This window comes from Hippocampus zosterae, chromosome 2 (genome assembly GCF_025434085.1).
Source record: "Hippocampus zosterae strain Florida chromosome 2, ASM2543408v3, whole genome shotgun sequence".
Lineage (NCBI taxonomy): Eukaryota > Metazoa > Chordata > Actinopteri > Syngnathiformes > Syngnathidae > Hippocampus > Hippocampus zosterae.
In genome coordinates, this window is record NC_067452.1 from 9,947,781 (window position 1) to 9,953,825 (window position 6,045).

Here is a 6,045-nt window from a genome sequence, read left to right on the forward strand (position 1 = left end):
TATTCATTTATCACATCATGTGTCACAACATAGATTCCCTGGGAACAGAGTTTCTTGCAGTATCAAGGCTCACAGTCAAAAGGGGCATCGCCCCTGCTGTTTTGTAATCAATATATCTTTCAGCGTCACTTGCATAACACTCCAAAAACAGGCCAATTGGTCATTTCCATTAGCCTGCTGCTGGAGTTCCTGGATGGTTGTGGTTGCTGTTGTGCTGTGCATTCAATCCATCAAAATGTTGATGCGTGAGCACTTACAGACGGTTGAAAAGCAGTTTCCTGTCTCAAGTAAAATGTCCAAACTGGCAAGAAGTGCTCATAAGCATTGTCACTGCAGAGTGGACGGAAGGCCTGATAAAGAAAGTAAGAAAAAAAAAAACTACAAACGTGGGGCCAGTACAGTTTTTGGTCAGGACGCAGAGGTTACGTGTGGACGCCTTGCAAGAGGCTTAAGTTGGAATGAATGATACACCAAATGATGGCAATCAGTATTAGCTCAGTATCACATTTTTTTTCTTTTCTCATCACTTTTTCATTTGACAAGTGCTGCAAGTGAGAAGCGACTGAGGAGGGAGAAGTGTGACCAATAAGCAGCGCATCATGCAGAAAATGTGCAATGCTAAACATCACATGAGGGGGTGGGGGGGCATAAAACAGGATTGAGGAATACAAGTCATGGCTTCATTTTCGCTGTTCAGAAAATATGTTGAGCTAGCAGGAAAATCTTGCCGGTTTTGAGTTTCTTTTTGATGTGCCCTGATGACCATTATGAAATCCAATAAAAACTAATTGGGAAATTAGGGGGGGGGGGGCGGATCAATAAGATTTACTCCGGTGGACATGCTATTTGTGCGCGTATGTTTGTGTGTGGCGACTCATTTCTGCCCAGGGAGTGTTGCAGGTCTGACCTGGCCAAAGCAATTGTTATTGATACTCCTCTGTGGATTAAGTCTGCCCTACACTCACATGGCTGTAATTTATATTTTGTTGACTGCAGGTTTCATAGTTTTTGTGTAATGTGACTCTCTGGGTTGACATTGTTTGCCAATTCCACCCTTCTAATGTTCCGACTAATGTATCACCTTATTGGTTTAATTTACTTATTTAGAATTGTGGTGACCACCACAAAGTGACATAATGCTATGACGTGCGATGATTCACAATGAGCATTTAGATTCAGCGCTGCAAACAGTAAGATCCACATTTTTACTTTCTGTTCAGTCTAAAATGATTCATGCCGTCAACAAAGTTGAAGTGCATTTTTATATGTCAAATTGATGTCTTTTCCCTTGGAATGATATGAGGACGTGGGAAAATACTTGAAAACTTCGGGTTGTATTTTCGTGAAGGGTGTAAATCCTGCTTCGCGCACGGTCCAGGCGGTTGGACCTACCGTTGGCTGACCTGCGAACGCCTTGGGATCGCCCAAGTCGGGGCTCCTTAACCAATGGCGGTTCTGGATCAATTCCATTGAGGGGGCCGGGCTGGGGCCAGGGGTTTAGATGGAGGGGCACATTCAACTCAGGGCTAAAAAGACAGATTCAAAATCTTATTTGACTTTTTACTTCTTCAAACTTTGAAATTGTAGTTATAACATTACAGTGATGCGAAAAAAAAAACAGTATTAGGAGGGCTAAAATGTCTGCAAGCGTAACAATACGCCGTGTCCATCTGTTGAGAATATTCAAGCCAGGGGATGATATGATACCAGCCTGCCTTGTATTCATTATTTTTTAAATTGTATTAAATAAATATAAATTAATACATTCTCAAGCCTGACCGGGGACAAAAATTGCAAATACACTGAAGCTAGATGTTTTACATGCATATAATTATCCAAATTTTAAAAGGCAATGTCTTATATATTCATTCATTCATTCATCTTCCTAACCGCTTGATCCTCACTATGGTCGCGGGGGGTGCTGGAGCCTATCCCAGCTGTCTCCAGGCAGTAGGCGGGGGACACCCTGAATCGGTTGCCAGCCAATCGCAGGGCACACAGAGACGAACAACCATTCGCACTCACACTCACACCTAGGGACAATTTTTAGAGTGTTCAATCCGCCTGCCATGCATATTTTTGGAATGTGGGAGGAAACCGGAGCACCCGGAGAAAACCCACGCAGGCCCGGGGAGAACATGCAAACTCCACAAAGGGAGGCCGGAGCTGGAATCGAACCCGGTACCTCTGCACTGTGAAGCCGACGTGCTAACCACTGGACTACCGGGCTGCCCAGTCTTATATATTGATCCTGTTAAATAAAAATAAAAATAAAAAGGGAGACTAAAAAAGTTACACACACACACACACACACACACACACACAGAACAGGATCATGTTCTTTTCAGCATCACATACCTGATGGTCCAGTGCTTGTTGAAACGCAAATATCCTCTGTCTCACACTCCACTTCTATTGCAGTCTCGTCGTCCTCATTCTCAGGATCTTCAGTCGTATCCCTTTCCTGCTCTGTGTCCTCGCTCTGAAAATAAATGCATCCCGTGTCCTCTGACTCTCCCTCTATGGTGCTTTCAACTTGCTCCTCTTCAGAACTCTCACCACCATCATCATCTGACTCTCTCTGTGTCTAGATCAATTTTTTTCTTTTTCATACAGAAATATGATGTAATGTCCGTTTTTCTTTTCATTTTTAACGTTAAATGTTTAAGTGAAGAGGAATTAGAATTAATAATGCTACTGTTGGGGGGTTGTTTCGTTTTGTAATTTTACATCGAAAATATAAATGGTGTGTCGAAAATAGCACTCGTGTCATGGTAATTTCCTTCTCTGCGGACTGCTTTTCATTTTCCCGGTCATTTTTAAGTGGTGCAGCGCACTAAAGGGTCCAACTGGAATGTTAAACCACGCACTTATATTCCACCTTTCGCATCGGCGACTTGGGTGGGTTGGGGGGGGCAGAATCAGTGCTACAGGGGCACTGGCCCCCGTTGCCCCCCCCCCCCCCCCCCAGAACTGCCACTGTCCTTACCCGAAAGTGGAAGAACTTGCATGGTTGAATGGATATTAGATATTTTACTGACAAATATTACTCTTCATTTTCATTTCCTGATTAATTGGCAATGTTTTCTTGATTTGTGTCATTTCCAAGACAGCCAAAGAGAGATTCTCTTGAACTCAAAATACAACCAGTTTCAACTTAAGCAGTTTCACTGCTGCAGGCCAAGAGGATTGCAGGGAGTATTGGACAGTACCAGTACACCTCACTGCTACTCTGACCAACACCTCTGTCTTATCTGGCCCTACTTGCTGCCCAGTGGTCGGTATGGAAACTGGGCCTTATTTAGCGTCTGGACCCGTCCTTGTTCATGGCTGGTGATTTGTCCTTGTCTAATTATGGCTGTTGGCTGCTGCCCGTGTACACATGACTAATGGAGGGGCTAGGGACAGGGAGGGGCGAGGTTGGATGTTAGAAGGTGGGGGTGCTGTGAGGAGGAAGCACCGGACGAGCAGGCGAGCCACTAGTGATTTGTAGAGCAGGCACTCTGTCATTGCCCTGGGCCCATTTGTCTTCAAGAGGAGATGGGAGGAAGAGGGGTGGAGATGGCGGGGACGGCGCTGGCGTTAGTGGTGGGGGCTCCAGGGCAGAAAATGGTTTACAATGACTCCTGTTTTCCAGCCCCCTGACCACAGCGGTGTGCATTGTTACAAGCAACGGGACGCAATAGGCGGCTGACATGATGTAGAACATGACAGAAACCTTGACAGTTTGCTGTAGCTATTTCTTTTTGGTGGTTGTCTTGCCTGAGAGGAAGGATTATTTGTTTTCTCCTTGTCATGTGGCGAGAGCACACAACTGTCTGGATCCTAACACTTGGAATACTTGTCTTGCAATGTAATGAAGTTTTGCCTCAGTCAAATCAGGTATTAACAGTGGTGGGCCATAAATGTAGGACTGGTGGTTTACTTGACTCAATAAACCACCGTCAGGTTGCAACTATAGAAACTATGGACGCACTGATACCATTATCAGTATTGGTGTCTCTACAATGTGTCTGCACTTGTACTTTGGGCTCATGAAAATGCTCCAATACTATGATAACACTTATCGGTCAGTCGTCTGGAGGTACTTTCAGGAAGCATACGTGCAGAGCATATTATGCTCTGCAAAAAGAGTGATGAATTCCGTTTGGGTGTGCTGCCTGGCAAAAGATGGCCTGAGCAAGTATCAGTACTTGGTCTCAGCAAGTAGTCAAATGTAAGTACCGGTACTTGTACTCAGTGTGGAATAAGGTGTATCTGGGGATCCTAAATGGAAACCATCCATACCGTACAAAAACACAATATAACGGGGAGCGCTGTTCACAAATGGGTGGTCATTTGGACATTCGTACAAGTGGGCGTGGCAAATTAAAAATAAGATCAGAATTTGCTGAATCAGATCAAGATGGTGTGACATCACTGGAACCAGCCTTCTGTTTACATAGTTACAATTAAGTGCCAGTCCACTTTCTGTGCCGTTACATATAAGGTTGCCACCCATCCCGTAAAATACGGAATGGTCCTCTAATTGAGAATTAAATTTTGAGTTCCATATTAAACCAAGACTGTACGCGGTTTGTTCCGAAAAGTCCGAACTATCCCATTTGTACGTCACACACAAATGTGAACACTGAATTGAATAATAATGAACAAAATAAAAGACAGTAAATAGTAAATACAGCAACGTGGTATTGGCGGGGGGTACGCGGGACCTCCTGCGGACCTGCGAATGTAGCCTACACCAGGTGAGTTCCCCTTTGCTCTGTACCAAATCCTGTCTGCCTGCACGCAGGCAGCCTCGCCCCTTGGCGCCGCCGCTGCCTGTCACGATTGTACAGTTGTTATCGCACTCTACAGTTTATGCATGTATTACAGTATACTCAAGTTCAGCCTCGTTAAGTCCATTCAGCCTTGAACATGGATACACACAAGTTTACAAGTGTTCCATTTTTTTGTCTGAAAGTAAAGGTGTCCCCAGTTGTTTCATTTACAGTACTTTATAGGCTATTTAATTTAAGTATTGTCCTCTTTCAGTAAAAGAGTCCCCAGACAGGCTTTGTTTAATTTACAGCACTTTATATGCATACAATACTGTAGGCCAGGCCTATAGGCTCAAGTTTAGACTAAGTGTTTCATAATTGTTAAAAGTGTTACAGTACCAATCTTTGTTAAAGAAGAAGAAGAAGAAGAAGAGGCTATGCTCAGGTTCAGGCTACTGTTCATTGCTCATAAAGCCCTTTGAACTCTCAGTAGCTCTCAATGCTCTCTTGACCTTTCCTTGCTTACTGACCACCAAGTGACCCCAGGGCCCACAGGCTAATATGCCAAGCTAAATAATGTCAAATCAATCAAAGCATTTTAAAAATATATATATATATTTAAAAAACGTGATTCTATGCATTTCAGGGTTTTGGGGAGCGTGGCTTGGACGCAACGTTGTGAGGAGTGTCCCTTATTTCCAGATCTGAAAAGTGGCAATTCTAGTTAGGGACTTCAACATGTGAGAATGCCAGTTGATACATCGTCAAAGAGAATATGTATGTATGGAGTACAAACACTTTCTTTTGACATGCTCTGAATCTTTTCATGTCACCGTGTTGCCAAGCTCCGCAAGACATTTCGAATGCTACAGGGGCTGACGATTGTTTAGAAAGGTGAAGCAAAACAAGTACATTTGCAGGCAGGTGGCCGTAGACACATATGTATAGATCGAGCCTTCACTCTGAGTGGCAGCCATGTTGAACAGGGAGCCCCGGGATAGTCCCACTTATAAAATGACACATGGCTTGTATCAGAGGTGTACGTCCGATGTTTGTAACAGCATAATCAGCATCAAAATCATGAAAAAATCCACTTTTAATAAACCTGGAGCCAAACACACCCAAGATGGCGGCTATTTGTGTGTCATGAAACAGCAAAGTCTTGCTCGAGCTAATATCTATGCTGCACGCTAGCCCATCCAGCATTCAGGATGTTTGCCATGAGGTTTATTTACCACTATTTGAGAACACCAAAATGTGCAATAACCGACCCAGATTCTGCCAC